Raw genomic sequence first — 23,680 nt, 5'->3', positions numbered from 1 at the left:
TGTGGGGTTGGAGGAGGTGAGCGTGGTGTCATTCGCTGTCTTCTAGTACTTCTAGTCCTTCTTTCCTCCGGTGTACCCCCTTCAGCGTACCGCATTTCCTGCTCTCTCAATGTCCGTTCACTTTGGGAAAAAATGAAAGAAAGAAATTAGACATGAAAACGTGGTTATCAAGTGATGATAGAAATAAACAATGAAAATCTACAGAGGAGTGAACTCACTTTTCCAATCGAGTGCGTACAATATATCGCACTCTCCTCCATACACGGGCCTCAGTGCTTCCCCTGTACAACTCCACAGCGCTATTGATGAGCCTCCCAGTGTTTCTTCTAAGGAATGTTACAATTCTGTTGTAGTTGTTGTCATATATTCTATATGCCTCGAAATTAAAATTTCATTCATCTTCGAGAACTCGGACACAAGCAGCTCGCGTGCGCTTTTGTTGTCCAGCTTTTGTGATAAATAACCTAATATTTTTATTAATTTTGCGGCGATACGCACTTCATGATAATGTGTTGCTAAACCCAATGATTTGTTACGCTGATTACAGATTAACCTACAGGTGCGACTTCAACACTGCAGCAACAGCTTCGTTTCTACCAAGGTTTCTAGTGACCTCGCTTAGCCGTCGGTTCTCCGCACACATCTGGTTTATATCAATAACCAGACGATCTGTTCTCTCGAGAACGATCCACGAAATATAGGGCAAAGTGAGAAAATGCCTCAATGTGTAGCAAACTGGGGTGTTCGTTATTTACATATGAAAGAGAAAATGCATTTCATGAAATTATTATCTGAATAGAATCATGGAATACATATGAAATATGAAGTGCGAGTGAATGTTATTTGTCATCGGCGGTGTTTACTGTTTCTCTGCCTGGGAAACATGCGTCCGTTCGTGTGACCTAAAAGTGTTTACACTGTACACACACTTTAGTAATTTTATAGCGGCACATCTGTTGTCGCCGACATATAGCATGCGTTCGTAAAGCTCATCTCTTTCTCTCGCTTGTATATTTCAGGCAGTGAGAAGCCACGATGCAACAAGAAATCGAGCGTAGACAGGAATACTACGAACGAGTATTGCCGATGGTACTGTGAACAGACCACTTACTGACCAACCAACTGGATTTTATGATCTTTTACCGGAGTTCATCGGTCCAGAGCCGGGGCTTATCAACCCGCTGCCAGATGATGCTTTAGAATTCGAATAGTTTTTGCAAATATTTGACGAAGATCTGATAAGATTCATTACCCAATGCACTAATCGTTACGCTAGACAGAGGAGAAGGGCAAATGCGAGTTGATGTCAAAGATCAGCCTGGACACCGAAGATGATTGTCGAAATGAGAGCATTCATTGGAGTGATGGTGCTATTCGGAATTTGCTGGCAGCCTGAAATACAGCTGTATTGGTCGAACCATGTTGGCTTCGGTCATAATTTCGTCAAGTGAACTTTTTCCTTTGATTGCTTCAAGCTACTGATGCGATATTTATACTACAGAACACAACCGTACTGTGCTCGTAACACAGCCATGTATACAGCCCAAAAATAAGTGAGAAATGGGATAGAATGTTGAAGTATAAAATGTCATTGATCGAGTGAATGCAAACAGCTGAATGCACCGAAGCCCAATGTGCGAACTGGCAATCGACAAAGGATTCATCCCCTACCGGTGCCGCACAAAGAATGTTCTTTACAATCAAGCAAAACCGCATAAATATGGAATGAGAGTTTACACTCTCAGTGAGTCCGCCACGGGTTACATTTTCAACAACAAAGTCCATCAATCTGTTGCTGATAAAGGTCATCACTCTGTCGATCCGATGCTGCAGATGACCGCCGAGTTTTAAGGGAAACAAACCTGGGCAAGTTGTTTTCCGTCTGATTCGACCTTACTATGAGTTAGGACATCATCATGTGTCATTATGGACTCATATTTCACTTCTGCCCCGTTGATTGACCATCTCTACGTGCATAATATTGCTGCCACGGGTACCTGCAGGTGTATACCTTAGGTCTACGCAATGAAATAAAAATTGCCGAGAACTATGATCCTCACATCGTACCGCCTGATGCTGACGACGAAAAGCGATGGCCATGTGGTAGTTTCTCAGTATTTCAAGACGGCGCAATGACAGAATGTGCCTGGAAAGACACAAAAAGGTGAAATTTATGAGTACGGCAGTCAGTGCATGAAGACCGAATAGACAGCAAATGAGGCGTCAATGTAAAGATAAAAGAACCCTTGCTTTTGAACGAATTGAAGTACTATGCCCGAACGTTGCTGTAATGTACAATCAGTACTTCAGAGGTGTTGACTTGACTGATCAACAGCTGGCTTACTACAAGCCGGGTCGATCATCGCCACGGTGGCATAGAGCTGTGTTTTACCACGAGCTGAACAAGGCACTCATGAACGCTTTCCACAACATGGCATCAGTTCATGGATACGGTCAAAATGGATCGAGATGCAGACGTCAGCTCATGTTTCGCGCCTATGTAGCAAAACAGCTGATCGGTAATTGCTCATCATGGCAACGTCCCCTAAAAGCAACTAGTCTGACGGCACCACGTCTCTTTCCTACACTGCAAATTCTTCTGGCTTGAAATATAACCACTTGGATTGTAGGTGGCTTGCGGGTGAACCAGTTGAAATATTTCGGTTTGCCCGAAATCCACGAAGGTTTTTAAGGTTTGAAGTCACGCCACCACACAGAGTATAGATGGCGTGTATTCATACCAATACATTGGTATAAATTTAAGCCGAATGGCTTCTTTTTAAGCCCGTGACAATATAATTTATCGGTTTAAATTTGAGCCACTGGCATCGTTGGTTTGTTTATATACCGACAAATTCATTGGCTCATCTTTAAGCAACCACAAGTGGCAACTTTTTGGGCATGGTTTGAGTATAAACCATTCAAGTTTATGAAATAATCGGCCTGTTTTCAAGCCATTGTCATCATCAGTCACTGGTTAATTTCTAAACCAGAATTTTGCATCACGTCACGACTTGACAGGCCTTTCGCACGATAGTGAGGACCATGCGCATTCAGTGCAACAGATTGATTAGCTTTAATTTTGGGCGATACGATTTTGTGAAGTTTTCAATTGAACAATATGGACTTGCTTTAAGTCTGTGGGCACATAAATATCAAAACAAAAAGAAGGAATTAGCCTAATTGACAATAAAAAGCGTTGATCTCAAATGACGTCATTTTTCTTTCATTAACATGCAAAAATAAATGTAGGGCCTATACGTCGGATTGTCAACATTTTCCAAGACAACGACGAAAGTAAAAACCAAAATAATTCATGGCTCAAACTAATGCTACCACAACAGTGAGTCACGCATGCAACAACAAACTTTGGCCGAATGCGCGCGTGTAGCAAACCTGAAATCGCGATCAATGCTATTCTCTGTAGGCCCGGATTGTAGGCATATCCGTAATTTTTGCCAGGACACAGCCTTGATGCTGGGACAAGTCGGACGCATTTTATTATTAAGGACATGTTTTAAATGGATGTTCTATGCCCCTGAATGTGCCAAAAGTATACACAAGCCATAGCAAACGCAACTGATATCCAGACGGTCGTTCAAATTACCAAAACAACCTACAAGGAGGAAGTCCTTAACCTTTGACCGTCGTTTCACCCTTTGTAACATTACACTTTAAAATAGTTCAATTTTACAAAATGATTCACCAAGCCAATGTTTAAACTTCGTTATAGACATTATATATCCGTGACATATGTAAGAATCATAGTACTTGTTGATTGATCGTACTCTTAAAGGGACCGCTGGCTAGTGGAATCCCCATCCCTTCACTTTAGGCAGTTGCGTATTAATTCCTGTGTGGCATGGCACAGACACTGCACTGCACGCCAAAAATTCAGAATTCCACTGGCCTTCGCATTGTAGCCGAGGCGTTATTGACGATCGTATCAGCGCTCACGATTCCGTACTCCGGCACAAGTCGACAGTAATGGCTTCTGTCACCGATGAAGAATTACTTCGCAAGCAAGAACTGGTTATGTACCTCAACAATAGCTATTCATGGGTCAAGATCAGATGCAAGTTGCCACCGACGTCTTGGAATGAACATCCACAAATCAAACGTAAGTTTGTTTTTGCATATTCCGCGGAAGATTTGCAAAGTTATTGATTTAAACCGGGCTTGTTTTTTTCCTCAAAGCATATCGATTAGCTTGAACCATTTTTAGTAACATACATGCGTTTGAATATTGTCGGAAAAAGTGAAATTTCCTTGTCACAACTATTCGCAATTGTCCTTTGACATACCGCTACAACCATGGACGGGTGCACCAGCGAAAATATTGATAGCACTGCTTGCTACTCATTGACATTATCAATGATCATTGCCAAGGACGTAACAAATTAGCCTTCAATTTCATTTTATCAGGCTGAACTGATGTGTGCTTGTTCCTTTCGTATGTTTATCGTGTTTGTATGGCTTTTCACGACCGCGAATAAATGTGTTTCCCCGAAATCGTCCGTGCTGGTGAATAATCAAATGTGTTTTCTTAGCTCCACTGTGTCAGGGGTCGGCGACGAGGAGCTTTTCTAAGAGTAGCCCTGAGTACAGGTATGTGTGTTCAGGGATGTAGAAAATTTTTGTCACAGCAGGAAAATTATGGTTGACAGCCGGCCATGTCCGTAATGCGACCAGGAAGCGGTCGTTGGGGGTGGGTGTGAGGACTTTTTTGATTTTGAAGTCTCCAGAATGGCTCTCCTGGACCCATATTATGAATTTTTAGTCAAATCTTGCACACTTTTACATCATGTACGATGTAACAAGGTAGGGACAGTCAGGTGATCTCTCTTCAGTTTTTATTTCTAAACATGTAACATTTATTATTTGTATAGTCTCGTTTTTCGATGTACACTGGCCATCATAAACCGGTAACTTCGTCAAAGCTCAATTTTCTGTTCAATAGCCACGCGTGAGAACTTTAAATTTACTTGTAGAATTGTCCCCATATTTGTCGTACGTCGGAATCGAAGAACAGCAGCCTTTGCTGCACATATAGAAATAATGAAGTCCGATTTTTCGCTCACCGTTGCCATCGAATACATTGCTAAACACAGCTAGGATTTCTTTCTCACCGTCACTCTGAGATAACACGTACTGTACATTGTTGTTTGATTCACGACCCGATGAATTGACATCACTAGTAGCAAAACTTTTGGTTGTTTCAACAGTTTCACTTGAACGCGGTTCGCATTCAGTTGTTTCGATAATACTGGAACACGGTGGCATTGCACGGCCGCTTGGGAACTCGACTCGGTTGTTTTGGTTGCGATTTCCGGAGTACATGTAGGACTTGCACTGACACTCTGCTAAAGTGCCGGCAGGTTCCTCAGCAGATTTTTCACCGAGAGTTTGTTCGGCCCGTTTATCAGAGAAACCACTGAAGAATTTCTTGATACTTCGCTGTTTATCGCTCAAACATTTACAATCTGCGTGCAATCTCCGCAAAGTTGACATAGGCTTGTCATGCAAATACAACTGCGTGACTGTACCGAGTCACTCCTAGCTAGCCGAACACATGCCGACAATGACGTACCAAAAAAACACAGCGAGGTCAACTGCGACCTGCTTGACCTGTGCACTGCATTCCGACAAGCACACGTTCATTACTGCGTACCAATCCCGGGGTACCGATCGCTTATGCATGTAGATTGTTTCAGGGTACTCTTGTTTACGATTCGATTTTGTTTGACTAGGAATTTTTGGGAGTCTGAAAAGACATGAAACTCTATGATTTTGTAAACTTAGTACTCAACTAATACCTGATCCCGTAGCGGACTGAATTTAACGCGAGTGGCCATTTCCGTGTGAACGCACGGACGTATATATGTATAAAAAGACAGCGTTTTCGTTGCAGTCCTCATCCGGACTGCAGAGACTCCAGTTACATGTATGTCCATAGACCGTTGCAGGGCTGTGACGGATAAGTTATAACGCTGGGAACACACAGACCTGTACGCAGGGCTATTCTGAGAGGTGGATCATGGATGCGTCGTCCGTTGCACGTCGTCCGTAGTCCGCTGTGCATTTAATAACTCCTTGCCATTGTCCATCCCGAACGGAAAGATGGCAATCATTTAAATTTTGTCATCCATCAGTTCACAGGAAAATTGCATTTAATAACCCTTTGTCATTATTGTATAGGACGGAGACTGTATAGGACGGAGACACCAACAAATAGCTGCAACAAGAGCAATTGCCACAGTAAAGAGATGCCTCATTTTACCAGAAAAAGTGAGTAAAACTGCACATTTGTTTCACGCTACCTTTCTGTGTGATTTTCAGGCAAACTGACTTGCCACAGCTTATTTGCAGGTATCCTCATGCCATTCTTTCAATAACAAACATACTGTTTCATGGATGATATTTCTTGTTTATGTTGATAATATAACCTCAAACTGGCAACTTAGATAATTTAATACAGACACATACCTCACAAATCCTTTGGCCAAAAGATGTAATGGTTGATTCTGTTATTCAAGGCAAATTTATGTTTCCACAGCATGATTTGAACTTGGGTCCTTTAACATTGCTTACACAAATTTTGTGAGCCATCTTGTCACTCAAGACGGGTAAATGTTAAACTGATTCATTTTCAGCAAATAACTTCCTGTACAAATGTGACTATTGACTTCCACTTACTGGTAATAGATAATTATTTGTTTCTTTTTCAACAGATTGTCCAGGACATAACATACTTGATACAGAAAATGCCTTCAGCTCAACAAATTAACAATGGATTCTCTGAGTACAATGTGTAAGCAGAATGAAGACTCTGCCCTCAGATATGGAATTCAAAGAGCGGATATAAAAGGTGATCAAGTATCGTTATGTGCATTGATAATAATTACATCAGGCATGAATGTTCCTCATCTTTCCACATATTACACTAATACTTTGGGTTTTGTTTAAATTTCAGCTGTTATTACATATCTGTGACATATTATCTTTGTCATGGTCACACAACAGACAGACATGTTTAAACATTTTATTGATATAATCAATCATATGAGGGGAGCCACTTGCTTGCACTTGTTTATGATATTGAATCTTAGTCTGGTGTATCAAAACATAATTAGCCATTTCCCTTATTTTTAAACAGGCATCAAACATTTTTGGTTCTCAAGAGTGTCTTTGGTGGAAAAACTGCAGTTGGAAAAATGGTAACAGTTGTGACGTAAGTATTTCTTGTTGAAAAAATTGTAACTGTGATTCAGTACAAACTACTCAAGGCACATAATGTGCCTTGACTAGTTTGCTCTGACATTTGCTGTAAGTTTTAGCAATTTTCAATCTTCATTGTTGTGTGTACAAACTGCAGTTTTGATAGCTATATAACAGTCTCTTGAATACCAGTGTTCTGCTTGACAATGTACTGTGTACATGCTTAACAACCATTGTTATTGTTGACAAATGAATTCTATTCCAGACTGAAATTATATTTTTAACTATAACCATGCTGTACACATATGACTGGGTTGATAATGTATGTTAGATGTTCATTATGCCTTAAGAAGTAGAACAAGAAACTGCAGTATATACACACAACAAAACTGCTTGGAAATTGCCAAAGGCTACAGCTGATGGAATTTCATCATGCTGGATTTATAATTTCTGTCAGATTCAGTAGAACGATGTCCGTGTAACCCTACACTGGAAATCTCTCACAGCCCTGTTACATTCTGAGGGCTGGTTCAGGATGTGCACATACCTGTACCAGCTCTGAGAAGCTACAGAGACTACCAGCTATTAGAATAATATCCTCAGTATAGTATAGTCCGAAAAATAAGTAGCACAGCTGCATTTCACATCCATGTATCTAGTGTGTCAACAGTCCTGTACAATAGTTTTGCAAATAGTACATGTAACATGGGTTTGAAAAACATGAGCTTGAAAATTTTCTTCCAAATCAACCTTGTGGAAGCAATGTGTACAGTTCTGTAATAGGCAAATTGCAACATAACTTGTACATGAATGTCTGCATAGGCACAAGTTGCACTGTGTGTTTACAATAAGGCTGGTACAGGGAGGTAAGCTTTTATGTGACAAGGGTAAAAAGGGGCTGAAAATTTCACAGCTGGTATGTGGATGTGTTCATCACTGTGCCTCAAATGCTGAACACAGGTTCTGGTACAGGGAGGTGATCAGCACTTCTGGTACATGCATATAGTGCTAGGCATGTCACATACCTACAGCACACATTCATATATCAGGGATGTGTATAAAATTACCCTGCTACAGTGTTGTCAGGTACATGGGTGGTGCACAGAGTGTCAAAGCTGTGCTAGGATGTTGTACAAGGACATGGCCATGCCAAATATGCATTTGTCAATTTATTTCAAGATAAAAGGCTGATATGACCATCAACCATACCCTCATTCACATGAATCATATGTTTACTTGGTAGATTATGGCTTAGTTCTGTTGTTCTGATCTCAATTAGCTACAACTTGGGGGCTTTCTGCCAGCATTTTTGTTCTGCTTATCAACTGCAGTTTCCAATTCAAGTCATTGAAGCATGATGAAATCCTCAATGTTTAGCTACTCAGTACAGTATGTACATGTAGCATTGTTATTGTTGAAATTTCATTTAGGGGTGGACAAGAATTCATTTGTCAATTGATAAAAATACGTCAATGACGCTGTACCTTCTCTAATGTGTGGCCAGGTCAGGTAATTGGTTGTTGGCATGGAGTTGTTGGTAAATAGTTGATGATGTAGGGGCATGAGGTGGGATATGGACCCAAAGAACCCAAAAGATGATTAAATACATCAATCAAAAAAATTTTAAGCTACAGTATAAACTGCCTAAAGATAGTTCAATGTGGAAAAAAGTTAAATAATTCAGAAATAAGAATTAACAGTCCAAAATAGTAATGACGCACTTCCCTACTGACCTGAGTGCATGTGAAATACACAACCTGGCATCTGTAAATTAAATGTATACCAAGTGATCATTTTAAGTCACTTTTAACTGTTTTTAATGGATTTTCCAAAGAGTCCTGTGGAAATGATGAAAAACGCTTATCTGGTCTTGTGTTTGTAAAACCTCATGGCTGATAATTGTCATAGTATTGAAAAAAAATTGAAAGTGAAGAAATTACTGTTTTTAATAGGCATATTTTCCTTGAAATACATGACCGTCTAAAGAATATATGCTAAAAGAGTTTAAGAGTAAATTTCTTTTCAAAAAATAATTTAATCTGTGACGAAAGGATTTTTATTCTTTGAGTTTACAACTTCAAACATTGCAATTTGTTCAATCATCTTGTGCAGTGCAAAATTTAAAAAATGACTGAAAAACAAAAAAAATTGGCAGAATTACAGTCTTTGTGAGTGAAATGATGGGTTGACATCACGATATCTGTTAATCTGTTTGAAGTACTAATATACTATAATTTAAAAAAGAAAGTTCATGCAGAAACGGTAACATATATTGTCAGCAATGTAGTGTTAATTTTGACTTTACATCAAAATATACCTTTGCCGGATACCAAATATATAGGGCGAAATATTAAAATCAGCCATGTTCAGCAAAATCCACACAACAGCATTGATCCTTTTCTAATTTGATTTGATTTGCTTATGTTATCCTTGTATGACAGTCAGTACAATATGGAACTTGAACACAACACAGTGAATAAGTATGCTGTAAATGAAATGGTGTGGCTGCATCCACATGCAGCAATAGGAGTGCCTTTGTCTCTCACCCCTCATTTCCAACCTGTCCCATCCCTGAAAAAATAGTTTGGCCTTATATTTATAATGTTAATAATTTCTGTATTTGTTAAAATGTGCGCATCTCAAAAACTTTTGATCATAAACATTTTCATTGTTTTTTATAGCTGACCAGTCAGTTAACCTGTTTATTTTGAATATTTGCGCATTTTTCCTCAGTATTTGACATTTTCAGAATACCGTCTTATTCAATTTGACATTTTCTAAAAGTTTAAATGCTCCATTGTGTGGTCAAGCTTTCCACAAGCATCAAATGTGGTACTTCATATAGGAAGGTCTGCCTCTAGAGGGCGGGCATCATGAACAGTGTTTGTTAGTTATTGTACTGTAAACATTGAACATGGCCGACGTCCGATTTTCCTGTCTAAAACTTTCACTCATTTTCGTTCATATGACTCTGAAACTCCAGGAAACGATTGGGAAGAAAGAGTTATCTTGAAATATTGAGGTACTCGCCGATATTTTGCAAAATTAAATGAGAAAAAATGCAAGGAAAATGCCGACAGGCTTACACAATGACCGTTTTCAGACTCAGAGCTAGAGGCATATGATCATCTGTGCTGCAGATTATGCAACAGGCCCATATCACATGAGGCCATGAGGGGATATCCACACAACTCAGTACCAACACTAGCACATACACAGTGAGCAAACACAAAGTGAGTATCCCTAACGTCAGCTCAGTAGTCTGTAATAGATCGTAGTCAACTAAGAACCTTGGGGAAAGGCTTAACACTGTGGCTATGCCGCTAAGTCCCTTTTGATTTTTGTCACAGCTCAAATCGTTCTCCTACACCTCAACCTGAGCCATGAACACCCCCACCAGTTTATGATATGATCCATCACAATGGCATGACGTCAACGGATCTTGACAGACGGAAGTCTTGACAGACGGAAGTAGAAGTTGACACCAGCATACTGGTTTTCAACTCTAATACCTTCTCTGTCTATAAATAGACACGAGAAGGTAAAAATGATAAAAATACAGGCTGTGTTTACAAACATAATACTTGACATTTTATTATGCTGAGGAAAGTAGGCCAAGAAACTGTAGATGATAAACAGTAGTGAAATACTGAAGAAGTAGCCAAAAGTTACAGTTAATGGAGCCTCATTTACTTATTTCAAACTATATACATGTGAAGTATATCATCAATGATTGCTGTTACATAGCCAGAGTGATAAAATGCTTTCTCAAAGTCTTTCCAACTTATTTGCAAGTCTCATTGCACTGTGACTCTAATATATCTTGCCTTGTAATATATTCATTTTGATATTCTGGATTTGAAATTCATTATCATGACATTCAAACCATAGTTTTACACATTTTTGCCAGTGCAGTGATGCAGCAAGGCCTATGACATTGACAATAACTTGTAAGAGCTATCTTTTTCATGCTAAGAGACTTTACCCTGAGTAGTCATGTCAGATTATTGGTGCACCAAGAAAGACTTGATAATAGTGTACCTTCAGTCAAATATGTGTTTAAGAACATGACTGTAATTTAGAATGCTGCCAATGAACATTCCAATATACTTGCACAAATTCCCTAAACATACCAGTAGATAGGCCTTGCCCTCATTGTACTAGTAGCTTGGCACTGAGTGTTTTACCATGATCTAATCTTGTGCCTCAAATTTTAAATGTTTACATCTTTTATATTCCAGGATACTGGAAAACTCCGAGGAAGAGATGCAAAGCAGCAGCCCTGTTTAGGTATGCTCGTCTATGAAGGAGCAAGCAGTTTGTGTTGTTTCTTGAAGGTGTAATATTCTGCAGCATGGAAAGAGACAATGTTATGCTGGGTTTGCTTAGTTATCTAGGGTTTCAAAGTTTAATTACATCAGATGTCTGAAAGGAACTTGTCAATTTGTAGAGTACTTCAGGCTTGACAAAGCTGGGATGTGAACTAAATGTGCTGACAATTATGAGTGGTCTGTAATGCGCAGGGATTTCCCGGTGAAACAGCTAGCATTTTGCATCAGATGCATGAGGTAAACTTTATAACATCAAATTATGTTATCAGTATGATCTTACAAGTAGCATTCATAAGAATGTCATTTTCAGGGAGTATACCCTTGTAAGTATTAGATTTAATTATGTTGCAACAATTAATGTTTCATTTCTTGTAAATTGCAATAAATGTTTATCTGAAATTAATTTTGATGATTGTTGTTGTTGTTTTTTAATGTAGCTTGCATGCAGGATTTCTAACTATTTCAGGTGTTGTTTGTGTTTCAGATATTTTACAGTCCTGTTTTGTGTAGCTCCATCACATACAGGACCCAATAGGCCATTCCATGGTATGATAATCCTCCCCTGTGTCTGCAAAATTTGAAGAAATCCAATTTGAATTTGAAGGATGGTCAGAAATAATTATCCCTTCCCCCCGGCAATATGGCTAATATTGAACTGGTTTGTCAGCAAGCCATACGAAAGCCCTAGAGTGGCATGTCTGCAAGCCAGCTTTTAATGGCTTGTTGGTAAACCAGAGGAATCCTTATAGTGGCTTGCATGTAAACCATAATTAGTCAGAAATTGGTTTGTTGGTAAGCCACATTGCAGTAATATTGGCTTATCTTCAAACCAGATGGAACCAGAATTGGCTTACTGTTGAGCCAGAGAAGTGTGGTATTGGTTTACAAATAAGCCACTGTTCAGCATTATCTGGTATATGGGCAAGCCAAAATATATTAAACATGGCTTGCTAGCAAGCCTAGTTCAGATAGAGTGGATTGCCTGTGGAAACCATTGTTCAGTGCTAACTGGCTTACTGGCAAGTTGAAGTGATCTCTACTTGGCATGTATATATGCCGTATCAAAACCCAAACTGGCATGCACAGAAACCAGACTTGGCATGCCAGAAAGCCAAATATAAGCCAAAATTCACAACTCGAAACAATCCGTTTACTGACAAACAAGCCGGTTTATTTTGGCTTGAATTTAGCTGGCCGGCAAACCAGAAAAATTTGCAGTGTACCAATGTAGAAAGAGTTGGTCATCGAATGGGTCGCAATCCGGACGGAAGATGTAGTTGCGTGATATGTCGACGTGCAGGACGGAGAGTAGGCCATGGAACTTGTCCTAATCGTGTTCATGAGACAAGCAACTGTTGCCTCACTTGCCAGTTACCACTGTGTCATGCACGGTAAAGACAAGAATGCTGGCGAGAGCACAATGTGTGAATATCTTTGGCAGAGGACCGCTGAACTTGACTATGCACGGACTGAACATTTGTTGGTATTACAACCCTTTATTACACAGTTGATATGGAAATTAAAAAAATCACTCGCAAACTATCGGTGAGTACGATGTACTTTTGTGTATGGTTGTGTGAAGTGAATGATTGAGTCTAACACGTTTGCGTTTGGGGAATGATCGAGTTATACGATGATTGCATCAGTCGCTAGAGCGAGTCGATGTGCGATGAAAAATGCGTCTGAGTACCTAACGGTCGATTTCCCTGGTCTGTCATCTCTCAAATGCGTAATATAATTATTTTTATTATACAAATAGTATTCGACATTTACACACAGCTCCTAGGCTGTACGAACCTCGAATACATCAACTCAGTAAAGATCACATGTCAGTTCAGGGCAGTTCAGACTATAACTGCTCAAGTTGACAGCTGCCGACTGACAAACACGGAAAACTGAGATGGCCATTGTGGGAACCCATCGCCTTAGTGTTAATGAAAATGGAACTCTGAATAACCAAACAATTTGAAAGATGTAAATTGATTAAAAACTTTTGACAAAGCCACAGACAAATAATTGTAGAGCTAAAATGCCTGACGTTCCTACCTTGCTGCAAATTTTTTTCCGTTTGTTGTGCATCGCCGTGAGTTTAGGCTGCGTTCACAAATAACGATTTCGGGGGGGGGGGGGGGGGGCTGACGGAATCGCGATTTAAATCTTTTTTTTTTCAGATCCCCCGTCAAAACCCTTAAAAATTTCAAATGCCCCCCTCTATATGATCAAAATATTTTAATTCCCCCCCCCCCAACTATCACAGCACGCATATCTGTATAGGATGTGCGCGCAGACAAATAAACACGTATTGCGCCATTCCGCTCGAGATGTTCAACATTGCCTGTTATAAGTACTTTGTAAAGTCATATTTCTAAGGCAAGTTCTTAAATTGATTCATTTTTAAATGCATCAGTGAACGTTTTGGATTTATCAGTCTAAGCCAACTTGAGTTAATCCAAATCTGGCCAGGCCAATTGCTCCTGCCGAAGAGCACACAAAATGATGATCATGAGAGAGTATGCAAATTGTGAATTCTGGTTAATTGCCATATTGTAAAAAACTGAGCACAGTGACCCACCAAAAATTTGTTTCAAAAGTACAAGACATATATGAATTAGATGCTACTCAAAATTGACAATATTGGAAGGTTAAAATATTCCATCAAATACATGTTTAATCTCTGAAATTTGGGTGTAATAATGACAAATTTGGTTAAAAAATAATTCCATTTAGTTACATATTTTTACATTTAGTCTTTTCTGTTCAAAGTTTTACTTTTGTATTATTTTATGACGTGACAATGAAAATTTAGAAAATTGAACATGGTGACCCCATCTTTTTTCTTTAATATTATTCTCATATGCCAGAAAGTCTCCTGGTCTTCCATGTGTTGCTCTCTGGCCTATCTTGTGTACAAGTATGTTTCACTGTCATGAGCGTCATTTGACACAAAACTCTTCTTCAACTACCATGTACATCAGAGTCAGAGCTATCTCTATCACTGCTCAGGTATGCAGTGACAGTGACACTGCAGTAGCAGGGCAGTACCTGATAGTGACAGTGCCCGCAGGGAGTAGCTGTATTAACTTTGATAATTTTGACAATATTTTTGTTCAGTTTATACAACTGCGTTCTTGTTCTACTCCCTACAGCATGTTGAACTGTCCAGTATTCAGCTTGCTATCACAGCCTGTGTATGTGTACCATGCATTTGTATCACTGACAACTGACTGTCACTGATTAAATTATCACCTAATACATATTTATATGTACAGGCTTTGTCGACAAACTAATATTGTGTGTTTGATTATGCTGTAGGGAGACAGCAAGAAACTGTAGTTGACATATTACATAGAAATATTGCAAAATCATCAACAGTTGCAGCTTCTGCCCTGTTACTAGGCTCGTTTGGTTTTTTATGACAAATCACACATGATTTTTCGAGATAAAAGTCATGAAATGTGACAAAATGGTTCTAGATTTTGTTAAATGATTACTACATTACAACAATTGGATGACATAAAAATGGTATTCATTTTCATTGAATTACCTACAAAAACTTGGAATTGGAAAATGTAAAATATAAAAGGGAACCAAAAATTTTCAAGTCCCCCCCTACAGGCAGAGCAAAATTTTCAAGTCCCCCCCCCCCTCTACTATCCCCAAAATTTTCGAATCCCCCCTGAATTCCTCCAGCCCCCCCCCCCAACCATTTTTTGTGAACGCAGCCTTAATGCACTTTATCCTGATACAAGTACCACCGGTAACACTTACTAGCATTTATGTACGTTCCATGATACGCGTTATGCTGATGTTATTGAAGACAGCTATCCCGCTGTTAACTGTAACCACACTGCAGCTGCCCCCACCAAACCCGACATTTTACACTTTAATGTTCCCATTAAGTATGTTCGGTGAGCATCGGGGAAACCGCTATGTATGGAGTGACTGAGTACGGTAACCTGGCCTTGTTCTGGATCAAACTGGCGAAACTGAAGAGTCGATGGATCAGATTGTCACCGATCTGTATCAAGGTTAAACTATTCTGAGCGTCGAGCAATGACACCAAGAAATCGAATCTTGCTAGTACTGATCTGGTTAAGAAAGTACCTAAATGAAGATACACCGGTATCATGGTTTCAAGTTAGCATATCAACCGTTTCCGAGAAAGTACCCATTTGGTACCCTTGTTGTGGCACTATTTCAGAGGAATGGTGAGATGGCCTTCAGGGAGGATATTGAAACTCTCCGAGGACACTGGGAGGCTTTTTCCGAACGCAATAGGCACCATTGACGGTACGTTGCACGAAATATATCGTCCAACAACGGAACCACAACACAACTTTTACAGCGGACATTCTCGATATCATGCGATGAGCACCCAATTAATTTGTGACAACAGGGGGAAATATCTACAATCTGGATTTTTGGGCCATTTAAATGACCACGGACAATTTCAGTTGCTGCCAGGTATAGGCTGTGGACTGGAATTGGATATTCCGAATGATACATATTTATTAGCTGATCATGGATACGTGAACAAGTATCCGCTTCAAACAAAGTTTCCAGCGCGTCAGCTGGTTTGCGAGAATCGAATGGATCGTATAATATTAAATCGTGAATTTAATCGGTGTCGCATTAAGTGGAGCACGTGATATCATATTTCAAGACCTATAAACCACAAAAGAACTGTCCGCCAACCTCGTTGGTTCATGCCTGTCGTTGCCGATGTGTGTGCCTTTCTCGCCCACTCCAAATTAACTTAGTGCGAAGACTTCGCTAGGGAAAATCCCGCAATGCCTATTTTGTTCTCATTTGTCTGGTCACTAATATATAAGTGAATTAAAGCCATCGCTACTATCACCGTATATTGTGCGTATAATAGGCATTTTTATCGTAGCAAAAATGAATGGTTTACCTCCTGGCCTGTGGAAGTCGTGCTACTCACGATGTATACCCTATCATCTAAAATCTCACCGCCAATCTAAGGTTCCAAATATATAACCCTAACATGACAATTTATCCCCTCCCGTCGATCGCATCGATGAACTGTCCCTTTTTGCAACTATTTCTGTCAATTTTCTTGTCCGTGACACAAAGCAGTGCCCGAATATTATCATTAGACGCGAGGCGACGAAAGGAATAGACGAGTCATCGTCGACTTCTAATTAATTGGGCTACTTTCCAACAGGGTTGCAGAATTTGCGACGAGACATGCAAATGTGACGAAAGCGGACCAATGGTATGCTTGGAAACACGACGTTCTCGCCCGTTTTTCACGTTCGTTTATTGAAAGATCGCTACTCAGATGCGGCTACCAAGAACGGTTTATTTTTGTCAATGTTCGGACATTATACAAAACACTCTGCTTTGCAAACTTTGTTAAAATATTCAAAACTACAAATTATTATGTTCGACGAAATTATCAATTGTATCTCTCATATTTTACGAATAAAATGAACTTGTTTAATTATAAATATGAACGAATCAAAAATCAAGAATACAAGCAACGAGTGGCAGCATTAATTGTGATGTTGTACTTGAAACCCGTCATTCTTTCTTCACAAAACATTCTTACTGCTGCAGGGATGATTGGTACTCGTCTTGGGTATTATAGTCGATGCTTATCATGTTGTTTGATGGACATCCACGGAGGCTTTTATGACGAGGTAGATAACACAAAATGTCGGCGACGTAGCGTTTTAAATGTCAGTGGTGTAGAAATCAAATGATTCATCGCAAACCAGCGACCCCCCCAAAAAAAAACCCAAACAAATTCATAAAAATTCTAGTATCGACGGTATTTTTTTACGTATAAATATATGTTAATACTCCATATTTCCTTATGCTCCATTTCCCTCCCAGTTTTGCGTTTCAGGATTGGAAAATAAGTCCTGAATAGATGATTTCTTTGTTTTAACGTTTTAAAAGTTGTCCAGGTCCCCATATCCACCACTTTTGGACCTATAGTATGACGTTATAACTGTTGAGATAACTGGGTTTATGTATGTGATAATCATTATTATGCATATTTTCTTTGAAAGACAAGGTATTTCAATCCTTTGTGGTGATGGCCTTGGTTAATTCAATCAAGTGCTTACAATTTGTGGCTGTCATATTTTAGTTGCAAATCAAACTCTCAGTTACAAAAACCTACACTGTATATTTTTTGCCAATGATTGGCTAATGTTCTGTGGGCACACTTGAACAAACATATTTTCATGCTAATTTGTTTTTCACTGCAAACAATCTGATTGAATAAAATACGTGAGCTTACAGCTACTTTGGCTTTAAATATATGGATCAAGGTTTAATCTTTTTTTTATTCGGACTATAATTGTTAAATTGATTTCACTATTAGAACATTGATTATTAATCACGAAAATTGTTATTCATTAAGTACTTACGCACTTCTTGTTTTGTCCCCTCAGCTTTTTATCAAAACAAGTTATTAATATTTTCTTAAGATATGTCTTGCCCATAACTTGAAACAGTTCGATTAGCAGTTGCATATTGTTCTCTGAAATGTAACCTTTGTCTTCCAAGTAGTGAAATAGATCCATTGCTGTTTCCATCTTCTCGCTATCTACCCCATGTAGTTGATTTCCCCTTAACAAGGCTTTCATGACATCAATATCTCCAGCTGACAATTGCTGTCCTAACATGTAGTAGAGTTTATTTACTTGACTGATATGGTCACCATGTCTGATGCTTCTGCAATCAAATAGTACAGCCTCACTAGTTGAATCTTTTCTTTTGAAGTTGCTCAACAAAATACCCCGTCCAATCTTATGAGCCATGTTTAGCATATTCATAATGACGCCACTTTTTATTTTAAAAGGGCGGCATTCTAATCCTTATGATGGACTTAATCAATTCAACACACGTGCTTACAATTTGTTTCTGCAATATTGTAGTCGAAACTCTACCACTCAGTGTTATTAAATCAAGGTTGTGTACTTTTTACTAACGATTGGTAAATGTAGCAACACTTCAACTAGCATATTTATATGCGACTTACATTTCACTGCAAACAATCTGATTGAATAAAATACATGAGCATAACGCCAGTTAGACTTTAAAGATTGCAATCAAGACTTGATCATTTTTTATTCAGAACTACAATTGTAAAATTGATAACACATATAGTGCATTGATTATTAATCATGAAAATTGTTAATCCTTAAAGGCCAGTGTTGGCGTCAGATGTTCTTGCTAGGAAATCTTCTTCCGAGATAACAATTTCAAAGGAAAACAAAAGGATCTGACAATTGCTAATCCTCTTCAAGACTAGAACAAACTTGATCCGGGAACAAGTCCCTGGCCTATAAATACTTACTTGTTTCTTGTTTTTTCCCTTCCTCTTTATTTACACAAGTCATTACTATTTCATTCAGATATGTCTTGCCAATCATTTGAAAAAGTTCATTAGCAGTTGCATATCGTTTTCTGAAATGTAACCCTTGTCTTCCAAGTAGTGAAATAGATCCATTTTTGTTTCGATCTTCTCGCTATCTGCCCGTTGTAGTTGATATCCCCTTAACAAGGCTTTCATGACATCAATATCTCCAGCTGACAATTGCTGTCCTAACAATGTAGTAGAGTTTATTTACTTGACTGATATGGTCACCATGATCTGATCTTCTGCAATCATATAGTACAGGCCTCACTAGTTGAATCTATTTTTCAAGTTGCTCAACAACAAAAAGATTAAATCCTTCGAGTCATGATTTGTATATTCATTATCACGCCATATTTTCTTTAGAAAGGACGGTATTCTAATCATTTATGATGTAATTGGTAAATTCAATACAATGCATACAATTTGTGGCTGCAATATTTTAGTTGAAACTCCCCCACTCAGTGTTATTAAACCAAGGCTGTGTACTTTTTGCCAACGATTGGTAAATGTAGCCACACTTCAAACTAGCATATTTATATGCGAATTGCTTTTCACTGCAAGCAATCTGATTGAATAAAATACATGAACTTAAAGGTAGTAAGAAACAAACTGGTTGAATAAAGTAAATGAGCTTAAGGTAGTAAGGCTTTAAATATCGGGATCATGGCTTTATTCAGTTTCATTTTGTTCAGAATGATAACTGTAAATTGATTACACCTATAAAACATTGATTATTGGTCACAGAGACCTTTATTCCTGAAGTACTTACGTGTTTTTTGTCTTTTTCCTTCAGATTTTCTATCAAAAAGAGTGACTACTTTTTCATTCAAATCCGACTTCCCAATCACTTGGAATAGGTTCATTAGCAGTTGCATATTGTCCTCTGAAATGTAACCCCTGTATCCAAGTAGTGAAATAGATCCACTGGTGATTCCATCTTCTTGCTGTCTTCTGGTCTTAGTTGTTTTCCCCTTAACAAGGCTTTCATGACATCAATATCATCAATAGTCAAATTCCGTGCCAACTCGAAGTACAGCTCATCTATTGGCCTAATAGGCCTAATATAGTAGCCATGATCTGTTTCTGCAATTATATATTAGAGCCTCATTAGTAGCACCTTTTGGCACTTTAATCAACAACATATAACGTCCAATCATTTGAGTCTTATTCAAGATATGCATTCTTTAGCCATAATTTCTTTGAGAATGGGCTATTGCAATCACTTGTGGAGGACTTAGTCATTAAATACAGGTGCTTACAATTTTGCTACCATATTTTAGTTGCAACTCAAACACTCAATTTTTAAATCTATGTCGTGTATTTTAACCCATGACTAGTTAATAACACAAGTTCTGTGGTCACACTTCAATTTAGCATATTTACGAATGGATGTGCATTTCATTGCAAATAGTCTAATTTATTATGATTTAAAAGAGGAAAAATATGAGGCAATTGCCAAGCTTTTGCACAAACGTTTGTTTTCCAAGTGGCTAAAATATTTACTAACCCAAATTTTATCATCATATGACGATAATCAGGAGATCCTAAGGTACTGGAGGTCAACTTTTGCCACATGCATAGCAGAGAATGTTTCAACACAGCTAGTCCCTCTTAGTTTGAGCAGGTCTGTTAATATGTAACAGTTTATAAACAATGACAGGAATGACTCAAGGTCAGTGGAGTAGCCTGTTTCTGTCATTGGCATGCCACCACTCCTGCACATTTGCAGGATTCCCTTTTTCTTACCTCATTTGCATATTTTTGACACTGACATGTTCATTTGAACAACGCCACATCTCAACCCTGCATCTACCTGTACACCAAATACTGAGATGGTAGCTTTGGCGGTATGGGAGCCCTTGTGTGTGACGGACATACATACATACATACATACATACATACATACAGACAGACAGACATACAGACAGACATACAGACAGACAGACATACAGACATACAGACGCCACCGACTCACCATATAAGCTCTTTTTGGTATTTATATACAAACCAAATATGAGCTAAACAAAACTTAAAATCCAAATTTGATTGTCATCTGACATGTGATTCCTGAAAAAAACTTTTCACCAAAAGTTTACGATAACATAGGACCAATGTCCCTGAAGCTACTATAGATGGTGCAGAGGACATAGCATAATACCTGATAAAGTGAGAGCAGAGGTCCTTTGGCAATATAGTGTATTCTTATGGCCGGAGAACTGTTTCAGTATGGCTCATACTTACCCCCTATAACCACTGACATTCATCAATAGCCAGCATAGAAAACTTCAATCTATGCCTTTAAAAATGGCAAACATTGCCCGAAAAATGCAAAATCGCAGATTTCATCATTATTTTGATGCAATATAAATAGAGAACCCCAACAAACCTATATACCAAATGTCAAAGCTATCAAATGAGCAGTTATTGAGAGACAAATTTTTCGATCAAAATGCCCCAAATTACAAAATTGCATATTTCATCATAATTTTGATATATCAACTTCAGTTCATCACTACAAACCTGTATACCAAATATCAAAGCTGTCAGACAAGCGGTTTCGATGAAATAACTTTTGACCAAAAATGACAAAAATTCCTAAAATACAAATTTGTATACTTCATCACAGTGTGAACAAATCTAAGTTAGGTTATCCCTGAGGACCTGTATACCAAATATCAAAGCTGTCTGACCAGCAGTTATGAAGAAGGTTTTTACCAAAAATGCCTTTTTCGAGCTAATTTGCATATTTTCAATAATATCAAAAAACAAAAAAAAACCAGTTTCTCATGATTACATTTTGCATCTACACAACAAATATCAAATCTGTAAGTACTGTGGTTCTCAAGATATTTGAGTGGACGGACATCCTCACAAATGGACATACATACTGTACATACAGACTGACGCCAGATGCGGGACGGATACCCATCCCAATAGCTTTTATAGACTGTAGTCTATAGCAGCAAAAAATATAATTAAAGTTGCAAGTACCTTGATCGGGCCTGAGTGGTTGCCATGTTTGTTGAGAATAAAAAAGGGAAGATAGTTTAATGAATAAGCATTTTGTTATGTAAGAAAACCGTTATCATGTTGAAATTTCTCAAGTAAATCTGTTCTGCCATAGCTATGGGTGAAGTCCTGCTGGAATAATATTCCATGGTTATCATAGGATGTTCACAAATTGCAATCTGGCTGCCAAATCACATGAGCAGTCCATATGCCTTTCACAATTGAAAAATACGCAATTTTACTGATGGTATGAGTAAATATCAGTTTAAATAGTGTGTTCGTTTTGAAGAAGAAGATTTGTGAATAATATTTCATGGTTGTTGTAGGTTTTTCGCAATAGAAATTTGGCTGCAGCCACGTGACCAGTCTACATGCTGTTCACAATCTAGAAAGAACACACACTATGATTGAACGAGCAAAATTTTAGTTGAAATGGTGTGTTGGTTTAGGAGAAGATTTTTAAATATTTTTGCATTGTTATCGTAGTTTTTTTGCAAATTACAATATGGCCGCCAAACTATCTGACCGATCCAGATGCCTTTCACAAACCAAAATGTACACATATGAGAAATATATGAATAAAATATCACTTGAAATGGTGTGCTGGTTTTAGAGAAGATTTTTAATCCAACAGGCAACTCCGGAGGGCTTATAGGGTTTTTCATGTCTGTGCATCCGTCCCCATTTCCATATCCATTCGTCCAATAATGCAATTTCAAAGAAAAGCTCAGACGAATTTTTTTTCAAACTTTTACAAGGATTACCACTTACGTCATTCATATCATATGAAAGTTGATTTGCTTTGTGATACAATCCAATATGGGCATGTGACGGTTAGTTTGTTTCCTGTATTAATGTCTACAGCAAATACTCAGACAGGTTTTGACCAATGCATTTCATACTTGGCACCAAGACAACTCATTTTAACTTACAATTTGACGTAAATCATTTTAGTTATTATTATCCAATATGGCTGCCAGAGGTCATGTTTTTTTGTTAATGGTGTTTTAATGAACAAGCGACCAAGTGGCTGAAAGAGCCACAATGTATTATGTAAACTGTCTTTGACACATGTTCAGATAAAGGTGGAAATCTCTAATAGCTCACTTCAGGATAGCCTTATATAAAAGGGAAAAATAGCTGTGAAAATAGGTATTATTATTCACCATTTTGTCAGCATAGATGGCATCGCAGATGACTAAGAAGCTAGAGTATGATAAAATGTCCATGGGAGAAGTCAAAATTCACCACCCCTATGCAGAGCAAATCTGCTGTGCAAAAATTTCCACTTTCCTATTGGAAGGGATTGTAGCCATACAGGCCGGCTACATAGCCAACACGACTGAAAAAGGCGGTGCACAGCCCTGGGCAACAATAGTTGCAGCTAATGCACGCGTATAACACAAAAATTTTGCAGTACATTCATGGCTCGATTTGGAAATAGAAAAAAATAATTTTGAGGGAAATGAAAAGTAATCGCATCCCTACCGTCTATATCTAACTTGAAACATCAACTCTCAAGATCGTTTCATTCAAAGAGCTGAAACAAGTGAAATACCAGGCATAAAGAAAACGGAGCATTCATGCATTGACATGCATAGTATCAGTGGATCGATGCAATCAGTATATGTCGCTTATAGTACAACATTGAATTACAAGCTGTATCAACAAAATTCAACAATGGCCTTCAAATGTTTAAATTTCCATTAATAATTAAAATTTAGGC

At 38.4% G+C, this 23,680-nt stretch overlaps 1 long non-coding RNA gene across 1 annotated transcript; it reads left to right on the top strand.

Moving 5' to 3' along the window:
• Positions 1-3,991: 3,991 nt before the first annotated feature.
• LOC139128120 (uncharacterized) lies at positions 3,992-11,737 on the top strand. Its single transcript, XR_011551200.1, has 5 exons — positions 3,992-4,120; positions 6,215-6,288; positions 6,732-6,868; positions 7,157-7,231; positions 11,460-11,737. It is a non-coding gene; the product is annotated as an uncharacterized lncRNA (long non-coding RNA).
• The last annotated feature ends 11,943 nt before the right edge of the window (positions 11,738-23,680 follow it).

This window comes from Ptychodera flava, unplaced genomic scaffold, assembly GCF_041260155.1.
Source record: "Ptychodera flava strain L36383 unplaced genomic scaffold, AS_Pfla_20210202 Scaffold_44__1_contigs__length_1314385_pilon, whole genome shotgun sequence".
NCBI lineage: Eukaryota > Metazoa > Hemichordata > Enteropneusta > Ptychoderidae > Ptychodera > Ptychodera flava.
Note: the sequence above shows the minus strand (reverse complement) of the source record. Positions and strands in the feature narration are given on the sequence as shown.